Genomic DNA, 14,038 nt, shown 5'->3' with positions numbered 1-14,038 from the left:
ATCTATATTGTTGTAATTATATGTGGCATGTGCATATTTGAAGCTACGTACAAGGTCCACTTTGCTAGTACGAAGTACTCTAAGAGACGGGAAACAACGGAATAAGAGACGGGAAACATTCAAATAAAATGCACTACTATACGATTCCATGACGCATTTGCAACAATGACCTTTAAGAATTAAGAATTTATCAGAAATTCACATGGTCGCCCAGGATGACCCAGGGCATCAAGGCGATTCTACCTTTTTTCTAATGAGACTGAATGCCGAATAACATCTCGACCCAAAACCCGATCCCTATGTCTATTTACCGACATATGGGACTCACACCTGCTCCAAAAAAGGCTGATCAGTATAAACGATTAATCCGGTTTTACATCTAATCTTCTGCATACGTCGGAAAGCAGCATTCAACACTACGAAAATGTATTACCGTAAAAATTGCGTTACTCATTCCTTCCCAGCAGCGGTTGGACGCATCAACATAAAGCAATGTAACTGTGCTACCAATATCCCTAGTTTGTCAACAACAAATAATGGGAACGGCTAGCTTATTTCCTTTATGCTGTTGGGCACTGTGTGACCAATAGGTCATAAATCGTGTTGCTTAAGAGAGTAAGGATAAGGATAAGTCCGATATGCGAAGCTGAGCCTCGCCCTGGCTGTGCCCATGAGGGGCGCCCGGCCTGTGTCGACAAATGCCGACTCTCAAACGTGTGTAAGCTGGTGCTGACTCGGGTGAGCTTAGTCCTTACCCGCTGTGGTGCCCAGCCACAGCAGTAACCTCCAGGCGACAATTGCAGCTTCTCGCGCGAAAGGACTGAACCACCTATAATCAGTTTTCCTTCACCTTTCTTACCATGAGTAATGAGACCCCCCCCCCCAAATCCCTTGCTCCCAGTTGCCGGGGGGATCACCCCTTCCTTGAACCTCAGTCCTCGCCTCAACTAATTTTGCAGGGTTTTTCTTCTCCCTCTTCCCTTTTCCTTATCTTCTCCATCCCCTTCTTCTGTCCACTCATCCAAATCGCTAAATTATATTTATCTTTTTTGCCACAGTACTTTACCATAAAGCTGTGTAACCTTTGATCCCTGGTACATTTGTTTGTTTTGACCATTGACCATTCTGGAAATCCACAGACATTGTCTTACTTTGCCCCCAAGCCCCACCCTCTCGCTATGCTTTGTGTTTATGTATTTTTGTATAAACTTAGATGTTGACGCAGCAGAAAATTTTCAATAAATAAATAAGTAATAAGAAAAAAAACAGCAACGAATCTTAAAATCAATCGGTCTACTTCATAAACATTAACACCAAACTGCAAACAGGGTAATACCCGCCAACGCAAATCCTCAACATAAAAAATATCCGCCCTCACAGAACCACGCATAGGGGATTGCCCGAAATACTCGCCGGGAAAATATATCGAGTAATAGGGGAAAGAACAGGGGGTTAGAGAGAAAGGAAGTCAATCCAGGTCAGGTTTGTACGTAATCGCACTCTATAAGAGATGCGACTTCTTTCGTTTGTTCCTTGTCCGAATTAATAATTTTATCATTCTCCCGTACTCATGGTATACGAGAAGAGCTCGGTTTATTTAACCAAGTATAAAATAAAGTGAGGGGAAGGAGTGAATCATATCCTAACTAAAACAACGCCATTTTTTGTGTAAGCCAAAGAAAAATGAAATAAGCGCAGGAAAAAAAATCGCAGTTTTAACTTTTCCGTAAACAAACCAACGTGAGAGACCTTGCTTATCCTATACTTACAATATAGTACAACAAAAATACGGGATTAAACATGGAAAGAGAATAAGGTTTGGAAGATGATATCGGGCGGTCCGAGCAGTTGTCCGAATAATCAGATGACTCGAACGGAGAAGGCGATGAGTACGAGTGCTTACAAGCGTGACGGATGCAGACCCACACCCTGTCACCACACGGGAAGTCATGCAGTGTGTATTTTTTTTAAAGATTTCCCAATCATTGAGAGGGACGGGTTTGGCTATTGATAAGTTACCCGTAAGTGGGGTGTGTAAATGATAGCTGCATATAGTGTGTTTCGGAGTAAAACCGTGAGCGTACGTGGTTTCCATGCGTGGCCCAACACACCCAACGGAGATTAGATATTGCGGACTGTCCACGCTCTCCACAGATTCTGCTATGCCGTATGGCGATAGAGTATATGATATCTTTCTAAAAAAAAAGTCTTTGTCATTGATGAACTCATAAGTCAACCATAGTGATATAAACAACAAAACATACACCTGCTCCTACATTTTATTTATAACGGATTATTTTTGATGACCTTTACTCTGCTTTTGACGGTAATTTATTCAACTGAAAAAGCCATGCAGAGTTTCACAGCTCTTACCAGATACTGTTAACCTCTGTTAAAATAATTGAAAATCTCTCTCTCTCTCTCTTTCTCTTTCTCTCTCTCTCTCTCTCTCTCTCTCTCTCTCTCTCTCTCTCTCTCTCTCTCTCTCTCTCTCTCTCTCTCTTCTCTCTCTCGTTTCTATCAGGAAATATAAGTGTGTATGTGTCTTCAGTGGCTAAGTAGGCTAAAGCTTTAGTTGTTTGGGAGTTTGAACCTCTCTGGTAACCAATAGAACCTGTAAGTCGAGGCTGCGGCGCGCGCCGTTCGACGTGTGCTCTGGTATACGAAAAGAGCTCGGATTATTTATCCAAGTATAAAATAAAGTGAGGGGAAGGTGTGAAGCGTATCATGACAACTGCAGACCAGTTTTCATTTTCCCTTACAACAAACCAGGGTGAGAGAACTTTCATATCTTGTACTTATAGCATAATGCAACACGACTGAAGAGTAAAACACGGAAAAGGAATAAGTCCCATGCGTGTGTATGTGTGATTAGGAGGAAGATATCTTGCGGCCCGAGCAGTCGTCCGAATTATCAGAATACTCATACGGAGAAGGTAAAGAGTACAAATGCTTGCAAGCATGAGGAATGGAAACCCACTCCCGGCCACCAGATCTAGAAGTCATACAGGAGTGATTGGCGACGTACATTTAACAGGTGAGTGGTCAGGGAAATTCAGCCTACCCTGGCGTATTCTTGGAAAACGGTGTTGAAGCGGACATAAGGCCTAACTTCCAAGGTTTATATAATTAGAACTTACAACCATTCAGATATTGGCTAAAGATGGAAGCGACCGTGCAGTAAGGGAGAAAGGGAGACGGGAACTACGAAGGATTATCAAAGAGTAGGGGGTGACCTCCCCAGTCCCTTGCTCATTATTGTTGTGGGGGGGGGGGGGGAGACTGAGACTGCCTTGGACCTCAGCCCTCCCCTCAATAAATTTTGCAAGGTGTCTTCTTCCTTTTCCTTTTCCTTTTCTTCTTTATCCTCTTGTCCGCTTAACCTATTTGTTAACTCAATTTTTCGGCACTATACTCTATCATAATGCTATACTTAGGGGTGTCATCCACAAGCCACACCCTATAGCTGTATTTTGAATACGCCGCTAATGACCTTAGATGTTGACACGGCAGAATTGTTTCGGTTAAAAAAAATAGTGAAAAGAGATTGATAGAAGGGGAATGGAAGAGAAATACATATGTGGGCTTTAGTGTATGTGATAGACTAAAATAGGGAAGTAAGAGAGCCATTCAAGCACTTGAGTGTATGGCAAACCAACAGAAATTGATATAAACATAAACGTAATGCGTAGTAAATCCGTGAGCTAACGGAGTTCCGTGCGTGGCCCAACACTTCTAACGGAGATTAGATATTGTTTACTGTCCTCGCTTTCCTGTCTTGCCATGGCGGAATAGTGACTGATATCTGTTTATTCACCCTTAATGAACTAGAGAATTAAGTTCATTGTATGAAAAACATAAATCCTAAAGAATACAGTGATATATATAACAAAACATAAACTCATGCCCCTTACTTTCTATATATAACCTGATTATTTCTGACGAGTGATTGTATAATAATAATAATAATAATAATGATAATAATAATGATATTAACAATAGTAGTAGTAGTAGAAGTAGTAATAATGATAATAATAATAATAATAATAATAATATTAACAATAGTAGTAGTAATAATAATAATGATAATAATAGTAATACTATTACTACTACTACTACTACTTATAATGATAATAATGAAGTAAAGAGGTGAAGAAAGAGAGGGAGGAGAAGGTAAAATGTCGAAAGTTGTAGACTAAAAGCATTTTTTTTCCTTTGCTTTTGATAGCATATTATGATCAACGTTGGAGAAGTCTGCATGATTACATTCAATGAACTCAAACAATACTAAAAGAAAAGAACGTTTTCTTTTGATTTTATTTTTATACTTCCATATTTTATTTGCTGGTGAAAACATGTGAACAAGAAATTTTAATTGTTTTAACGAAACATGAACGAGTGAGAAGAAGGATTTTGTGATTTTATTTTTATAATTTATATTTTCATGTCATTTTTCAAGGTTGAAAACAGGTGAACTACAACTTTTTTTTGTTTTATTTATTTCTACTTTTTTTATTGTTTTCTTAAATTTAAAGTGTAACGGAAGCGTAGAAAAATAGGCCTACTTTTGCAAAACATAAGAATGATGAATGGAAAAGCACAAAGATAGATGTAGAGACGAGCAGAGATGATGAAGCAATAAGGTGATAAAGGTGATATAATTACAGTTGATATTGTGGAACTAAATCAAGAATAAAGGTTTTTCTTCAGTTGATGAATTGAATGCTGTGACAACAAGGACTTGATTTTTCAAATTGGAAGAAGTCTAAGGGAGAGCATAGGTTTATATTAATAATGCATATAAATAAATGAGTGATTAAACAGGGTGATACAAAACAAAAACAGTAAACACGAAGAGTAACTTGGTAAACAAAGGTCAGAGTAAATGTAAACCCAAGCGATAGAGAAATGGTAAGATTAAAAACTGATAAATAGGTTAAAAAAATGATATAATCGGTAAAAAATATATATAGACCAGAACGTAAAATAAATAGAAGCCTAGTATTTATTGATACGATTCTTAAGGAGTAGTATTTTTTTCTCCCTTTTTTCGTAGACGCAGCCCAATCGTGCTCGTCTTGACTCGCGTGTCTGCCTTATGCAGTTGCACGAGTGCACTCCCATGATTAAAGAAAGTCGAATCAGAGTCCTTAGCAAGTTTGTAAGAACCTCTCCGGTTATAAATCGTCAGTGCTCATCCCACGACGGGCACGAAGCGGACAAAATGACAAGTAAGTAAGAATAAGCCAGATATGCGAAGCTGAACCTGGCCCGGGCTATGCCTATGGAGGAAACTCGGCCTGTGCCGACTCGATTAGTGAGTCAGCTAGTGCTGACTCAATTGCAATTTCTCGCGCCTGGGCGGGGCACCGAGCGACCCTTCGGATGAGAGGCCGATACGGCTCCACTGTACTATCTCTGGAACTAATGACTAGTAATAGCTATAGGAGCTGTAGGAGCTGGTGGTCGCTCCGTTTGCCATTGATTAAATTAATTCTGTGCGACGTGAATTAGCTAATCCTTTGGGGATTCTGAGGGTGACTTCTGATTTTCTTTTTATTAATTTATTTTTATAACCTTAAACATGAACAGATATTTAATGGATGGTCATAGTTCATTGTTGTGTGGGTGCGTCGTACATGGGTGGTAGGGTTCTGGGCCACCAGGTGTGGTTTGTTCGTATGTATGTCTATGATGCAGTGTTCGTCTTCTTGTTAGCCTCCGGGCTAGTACAGTGGTAACGTGTCGGCCTCTCATCCGAAGGGTCGGCGGTTCGCGCCCCGCCCAGGCGCGAGAAGTTGCAATTGTCGCCTGGAGGTTACTGCTGTGACTGGGCACCACGGCGGGTAAGGACTAAGACGAGTCAGCACCAGCTGACACACGTTAGCGAGTCGGCATTAGTCGACACAGGCCGGGCTCCCCTCATTGGCATAGCCCGGGCGAAGCTCAGCTTCGCATATCGGACTTATCCTTATCTTCTTGTTTGCATGCTCAATGCTCTGAGTTTCTGCGAGAATTAAGTCTAGAATTGTTGCGCCGTGTACTCGGAGTAGTGATTTGTTCTGTACTGATTGGATTTGGATTTTTTGTGTGTTAAATATTGCAACCAATGGGACACGTATGTATTCAAGAATTGGTCTGACGGTTGTTTTGTAGTCTGAGCTTTATTCGTGGTGTACATGAGAAGCGTCTGAGTTTGGTGAGTGTCCGTGCTTGTGTGGTTCTTTGTGATGTGTTTGTCGAGTGAAATCCAAGGTTTACTTTGTTTGTGAAGGGGATGTTGTAGTTGTTAAATGTAATGGATTTTGCGTTTCTACGTGCCATGTGCATGACACTGAATTTGTCGATGTTTGTCTGTATTTCCCAGTGGTGCTTAAAGGTGCTGATGTTCTATATAGCTGTTAATGTTGTTCGTTTCATGAAGTGTTGTGGTTTAGAGGGGTGTGAGATTATCTGTGTGATATCGTCTGCATAGGAAAAATAGTTGCTGTAAGGTGTAGGTTCTGTCAGACTGGCTGTGTACAGGATATAAATGGTTGGCGAAAAAGCGCTTCCGACTTTGGAGTGAGAGTGATGGTGGCGTGTTTACATTTGTCGGGGATATATCCTATAGCCAATGCTGAGTTAAAAATATGGCGTAGCCTGCGGATCATTGTAGGTGGCAGATGTTCTCTGATTGTTTTGTTTATGTTGGCTTGCTCCTGGTGTTGTGTTTTTTGGTGTGTTTGATGGTGTTAAAGATTTCTTCTGGTATGACTGGTGTAGAAAGGGGACTGTCCACTGTCTCGTTGGTGTGGTCGAATCGGGCGTTCTCGGTGGGGAGATCTAGCAATTTTGTTGATAGAATTCCCTGTGGAGAAGCTCCATCTCCTCCACCGAGTCACCTTTCTGTGTGTGTGTGTGTGTGTGTGTGTGTGTGTGTGTGTGTTTGTGTGTGTGCGTGTGTGTGTGTGTGTTGTACAGGTACGTGTTTATTTGACCCCATGAGCATTTTGAAGGAGCTCCAAAATATCTTGTTTGGACATGGTCTCTGCGTTAGTGATTCCCAATTTGTTACTTTAATTTCGTATGTTATTTGCGTCTGGAGTTCTCTGTATTGTGTGCGTAGTAGTGGTCCCCAGCCCCGTGTTAGTGGAAGTATTGTTTCATTGAAGACGGACGTAAGTGGTAGAGGCTACAGGGCGGGAATCCGTGACTGTTCCTCCCTCGGCAGGCGGAATGTTATTGGTTGCTCAGAAGGCGTCACTTTGAGAGATAAGACGTTTTTGAGACACTCCTTCTTTCTCTCTCTTTCGCGTTTTCTCTTTCTTTCAACTTTCTCTCTTTCGCCTTTTCTTTCTTTCAACTCTCTCTCTGTCTCTGTCTCTATCTCTATCTCTATCTCTATCTCTATCTCTATCTCTGTCTGTCTCTGTCTCTATCTCTATTTCTATCTCTATCTCTATCTCTATCTCTATCTCTATCTCTATCTCTATCTCTATCTCTCTCTCTCTCTCTCTCTCTCTCTCTCTCTCTCTCTCTCTCTCTCTCTCTCTCTCTCTCTCTCTCTCTCTCTCTCTCTCTCTCTCCATCCCTGTCTGTCTGCCGCTCTCTCTGTCTGTCTGTCTGCCACTCTGTCTCTGTCTGTCTGCCTCTCTGTCTCTGTCTGTTTGCCTCTCTGTCTCTGTCTGTCTGCCTCTCTCTCTTTGTCTGTCTGCCTCTCTCTCTCTCTCTCTCTCTCTCTCTCTCTCTCTCTCTCTCTCTCTCTCTCTCTCTCTCTCTCTCTCTCTCTCTCTCTCTCTCTCTCTCTCTCTTTCTCTCTCTCTCTCTCTCTCTCTCTCTCTCTCTCTCTCTCTCTCTCTCTCTCTCTCTCTCTCTCTCTCTCTCTCTCTCTGTCTCTCTCTCTCTGTCTCTCTCTCTCTGTCTCTCTCTCTCTGTCTCTCTCTCTCTCTCTCTCTCTCTCTCTCTCTCTCTCTCTCTCTCTCTCTCTCTCTCTCTCTCTCCCTCCCTCCCTCCCTCTCTCTCTCTCTCTCTCTCTCTCTCTCTCTCTCTCTCTCTCTCTCTCTCTCTCTCTCTCTCTCTCCCTCTCTCCCTCTCTCCCTCTCTCCCTCTCCCTCTCTCCCTCTATCTCTTTATCCCCTTCACACTCATACACTGAGTCAGTGTCGTGGTATCACTTTCTTTCCGTTTTTAAGAGCTGGCGTCGGCAGGAAAGCGGATATGCGTTAACGTCATTTTTTCCTCTGATCAACGCAATAATCATGTTAAAGCGTATGAACAAATATTTTTTGTCTTTGTAGGCGTATTTAGATTTCTTTGTTTTACCTTAAGTAATTTATGTTTTTTTTTTGGTTCATGTGCACATTATTATTATTATTATCCAGTCAGCCTTTGTCATATATGCCTGAAATTAATTTATGTGTTAATGTATTTGATTCAGTGATCATTTAATTATTACATAAAGTATATACTATCTTTAAGTATACATCCGTGCGTGCTTAATACTACTCATTTCATGAATATTTAAAAGTCAAGATGTAGAGCGTTATGACTGATGGAAAATAATCGCCGTTCTTGCCATAGCACGGTGATTCTGAGATCTGTGTCCTGTATCTCCAAAAGAAGTGTCTAGGCTATTTTGGCGGGGTGGCCCAAAAGGAACACTGGCATGCAGGGTACGAGTGAGACACACGCAACGCATACACACACATCGAAATATCATTCATTTACGGCTTGACTCGCTTCACATACCCACCAGCATTCCATCTGAGACTAGCAAAGGCAACCAGCCTTGTCGCCGAGGATCCAGCGGCGCGGCCTTAAGGCTGGTCAAAGTTTTAACTGTTTTTCGATGAAGTGAGACATTGCACCTCTTTTAAGCTGATTGTTCTTTCGCCCAGGACCGTTTCAATTTCTGCCTACTGGTTTTGGTTTTAATGTTGTCTTCTGCAACCCGGAGGGAAATTGGAAACATTTGCATACATGAATATAGAATAAACATAATCCCAGCACACAGAACCAGCATTTGCACGTCAACTGAAGTGAGCCCATATTTCCGCTGCCAAAAAACTTATACGATTCCGTAAAGTGTCGCTGGTCTTCGCTCGGGACACTTTTCGGAGGCATATTACGCTGTTGTATGTGTATATGTATATACATATATATTTCATATATATATATATATATATTTATATATATATATATGATATTTACGTTTTCTTTTCAACATCCATTTGTTATTGAGATATGTAATGCAATATAATTTATACTATTTATGTTGTTGTTCCTAGGAATATCTCTCACTGTTAATATGTACTAAACATTTACATTTTCATTTCTTCATGCTCTAGCAACAATATATATATATATATATATATGAATGGTAAGGCACTCTTCTCTACTATGGTAGAAAAAAACGACAATGCACAAACTTATTAAAAAAAGAAATAAAAAAATTATGTGCACATATGTATATGTATATGTGTGTACGTATCTGTATGTGTATGTATTCTACACTCTCTCCTCGCATCCCCCTTTTCATTACTTCTTCCATCTCAATTCCATAGTGCTTGTACCCTTTGTTATTCCCCCTGAGTTCTAGCTATGCCATGTTAGTCCATGAGCTAACCTGAGCCTGCTTTATAGTCTTCCACAGGCTTAGACCTTAGACTGAAGCGAACTTGTTTCATGCTGTTGCCAGTCCACTCCTCTCCCCTCTCTTGCCTCTCTGGGTCGGTCAGCAGGTATGGAGTGACCCTTTCTGTGCCCTATCCACCCCTGCTTTGCTGAGCCTCATACGATCTCAGGCTTAGTTTGGGGTGTACAATAGAGCTGACAACAAACACTCTTTATTGTCTTCTCTGTTTGTATTCAACTTTTATTATATCAACCTAGCAGCACCTTTAGCAGCTGGCTTGATGTAATGCAAGCCTTTGACAACCCCACCACTGACATTTCAGAAGAATGGGTTCTTCTGCGGGCAGTCTGCTCTTTGAAAACTTAGTCCCTAGCATCCTTTACTCTCCTAATCCTAAGGAAACTGTCCCTGTTGCTGGTCACTTTAACTTCAGCCTTATTAAGTCTCTCCAGCTTATGCCCTAGGCTCCGTGGGAGCCCAGTCTTCCTCCACACAGCCTCCTCCTTTCCACTCTGGTAAACCCTGTACACTGAAGAAGTGGAAGGTTGGAGAAGCCGGCCCAAGTGCATTTATTCGAGCGTTCCCTTTTACAGAACAGAGCCACAAACCCTTCACCATCACTTCAAGTTGTTACTCTGCTGAGTCACTTTGGCATAGCTACTTGTTGGGTTGACAAGTGGGTTAGCCACACAGCTGGGCATGCAGGGTAGTGACATCAGGTTTCCAGGGGCCATGGACCAAAAGGTGAACTTCTCTCTGCCGGTTCTAATCTTAGCAGATCCGGCCAAAAGATCTTGTTAGTGGACATAATTGAACCGCATTTTTTCATATTGCTTCCGAATGCTGTTGGATATCACAAAATCTAGCCTTAAAGTATGAAAAAAGTATTTTAGAAAGTATTTCACATGGCATTTCTAGTTACTTCCCATACCTGTCACTGTTTCCTAGGCCATACATTCTTTTCAGTTTATATTATCTGTTCTCTCAAAGTTCAGACCTTGTTTATGTGGGCTCAGATGGTGACGAATGATGGAGTGAGCTCCGCCTCCCGTCCCTAAAAGCCTGTCCACACAGGCGGGCATGATCGGCGGGCACATCGACGGGCAACAGTAAAGATGACATCACAGGCGAGAAAACTACGAAGAAACTGCTTGTCTACTGAGTAGTTTGTCCATCCGTGACGCCATCTCTAATTGTGCCCGCCCGTGTGCTCGCTAATTATGCCCGCCTATGTGGACAAGCCTTAACACACATACAGAAGTTCACGAAAATGTATGTAATTTTGCCATGGATGTTTCGTGTTCTTAGCCTTCTACTTCTATTTCAAATGCTAGATTATTTGTTATGGATTATTAACGGTATATAAATATCATTACCGCCAATGTAAAATGATTGAAGTGGAAACGTAGTTCTGTGTTAACATTCTGAACGTTAGTAAAACAGCTTAGCTTATAAATACAACTATATATATCAAAATTCTCCAAAGTACGGGTCGCATCCCGTTACTGGGCCACATAATGATAACAACTGTTATATATATATATATATATATATATATATATATATTTTTTTTTTTTTTTTTTTTTATGTATATATATACATACATACATAAATGTATGTATGTATGAATGTAGGTATAATATAGACACATATATATGGAATTATATACATATATATGAACTGATATCGGGTTGAGAGAAAGGTACGATAGAATGGACATACTGGGCCGTGAAAGTAGTGTACAAAATCAGACCGGGTCGTGATGAAAAAAGCTTGAAGAACCCTGATGTTATATTATGCCGGTTACGTCATGGTGTGCAGTCTGATGATTTGAGCTGCATTATACTTCCTCCTTTCTCTTCTTCTTCATTTTATTATTAGCATCGATAGTAATATTACCATCATTATCATTACTATATTTATTAAAGTTAGGTCTCCTTCATATTATTATTATTATTACTGATATGCTGCTGCTGATGATTATTATTGTTGCTGTTATTATTATTATTGCTGCTGTTGATATTATCATTATTATTATCATTATCATCATTATCATTATTAATTATTGTTAGTTATCGTCATCACCTTAACCATCACCATCGTTTTTGTTATTAATAATATTACTGTCATTCAATAATGAAATAAATGAATAATCCTTAGTTGCAAGGTAAGGACACTGGTTTGGTCAAATCTAATTTTCCCAGCCTACCATTGCTGAAAAGATAGCTGGGGGGTCATTTGAAGGTGGAATGGTCAAGATTGCAATGATTTAATTATCTGAATAAATATAGATACCTGATTCCGAAAGATTTTTTTTCAGGTACCGTCGAAAATTGAAATGTATGATGAAAAGAGTAATATTTTAGATATATGAGCTCTAGCGGGTATTGTGGGAATATGGTGGCGATCTTCTGGATCACAGATAACCTACTTGAAAAAAAAAATCGTGATAATGGATTTCGGAAAAGAAAGCACAAAACATCTTGAAGTACTTTTCTGTACGATATAAAATTCAGAACAATGTTCCAAGAATAAGTCATATAATTACTTAACTTTCGTTCTTCACAGGCCTCCCACAAAAAAAAAAGAAATAAGTAAAGATAAAATAATTATTTGAAATATCCCCACGACACTCGGGTATTGCGTTGGCCGAGGAACTTCAAAGCTGGCGAATTTGATGTGTTGTGTTGCTTTGATGTTGTTTACGAGATGCATAGATTTGTGGTTGTTCGAGAATATAAATAAACTGGCCGCGAATATATTCAATAACATTTCTAAATATTAATCTGATATCCGTGCCAGTTTGATGCTAAAACCTGCATGTCATACATATTAGCATTTTATTATGGAGGCGCACTGACGGAGAGGAAAATTCTAAATATGGCAAGTTTAGTTAGAAATTCTAACCAACCAACCAACCAGTGAGAGAGAGAGAGAGAGAGAGAGAGAGAGAGAGAGAGAGAGAGAGAGAGAGAGAGAGAGAGAGAGAGAGAGAGAGAGAGAGAGAGAGAAAGAGAGAGAAAGAGAGAGAGAGTTAAGGATAGTTTGCCCATTTTAAATGACCCCGATAATGTCATACTTTGTCTTCTGCACTGAATCCGTCATACTTATAAACTAAGATTATTATTATTGAAAGATAGAGTAACTCGTGGGAGAAGTGTCTTTTCAAATTAGAAATTTCAAAACACACGAGTACTAATGATTTTGAAATAGCAAGTGGAAAAAAGGATTTTGCGTATATATGAAATGACAGAAGTAAGGTGATTCTCCAAATCAAAAGTTAAGGTGCATAAAAACACAAACAAAGATGAAAAGTGCCAATAACACCTGTAAACTAATTTGGAAGGAAAAGTTGTTTTACCTATTTGCAGATTAGATAGTTTTACTGATAATATTGATAACGGCAATGCAAATAATGTAAATGTAACCAATATATAGATAGTGAACGTTCCTACGGTATTAATAGCAAAGAGAGACCTGGAAATAGATGCACTAGGATCTATTGAAAATTAAACTCAATTATCTCGGTGTATATACTGCTAGCTGAAATTACCGTCATCACCATTATCAAAAGGACCATGTTAAACTAAACATATGTTTGTTTACCAATTATAAATATTGATATTACCTTCATTATTATTATATTCCTATTAGAGTCATAATTACCATTGTAGTAGTGGCTGCCATAACTGTCATTATCATTATTATTATTATTGTTCCTGATAATATATTGATAATAATTCTTTAGGTTTTCATTATCAGTGGCGCAATCATGATTTGTTTTAACTCTCATGATGGCTGCTTGAATCATTTAAATATTCCATTCATAAAGAAATGTATCATAAGAAAATGTTTAAAAGTCTGAATCTGAAATTATCCAAAAGGGTAGATGGCTTAACATAAGCCAATACTCAGATTTTCCTAGCGCAGGAGAAGACGCGCTGAACGTGTGTGCTGGGGCGGAGGCTAGATGACATAGGGCATTGCGGCCCTTTTTCATGTAATAATGATAATTATAAAAACTACCATTTTGATTAAACAGATATATACAGAGCAACCAAGCTCCGAAATAAAGCGCATAAAAGTTGTAATACATTTTGCAACGTTTCTGATCAGTAATACCGGTAGGCTAAATAACAGATTTACTCTTTCTAAAACTAGCTTCCTCTTGTTTGTTTTTCCTTTTTCACTGTGCTGTGCTTGTGTGCGTACCAAAGTTGTATACGCCAAGAAGCCAGAATTGAAAAAATATCCAGAATAAATGCAGCCAGCAACACACCCATGCAGTCCTCTTTTCATGAAGTGACTGGCAGTCAGATCATTTAGAAGGATAACTGGCCAGCAGGCAAAGATTTATGTTATACAGTGTGAGCACGTAGATGCATTCGCTGTGATAACGTGAAATTCTTTAGTGTGAAGGCT

The sequence above is a fragment of the Penaeus chinensis genome, chromosome 1 (assembly GCF_019202785.1).
Source record: "Penaeus chinensis breed Huanghai No. 1 chromosome 1, ASM1920278v2, whole genome shotgun sequence".
NCBI lineage: Eukaryota > Metazoa > Arthropoda > Malacostraca > Decapoda > Penaeidae > Penaeus > Penaeus chinensis.
This window is presented reverse-complemented; position numbering follows the sequence as displayed.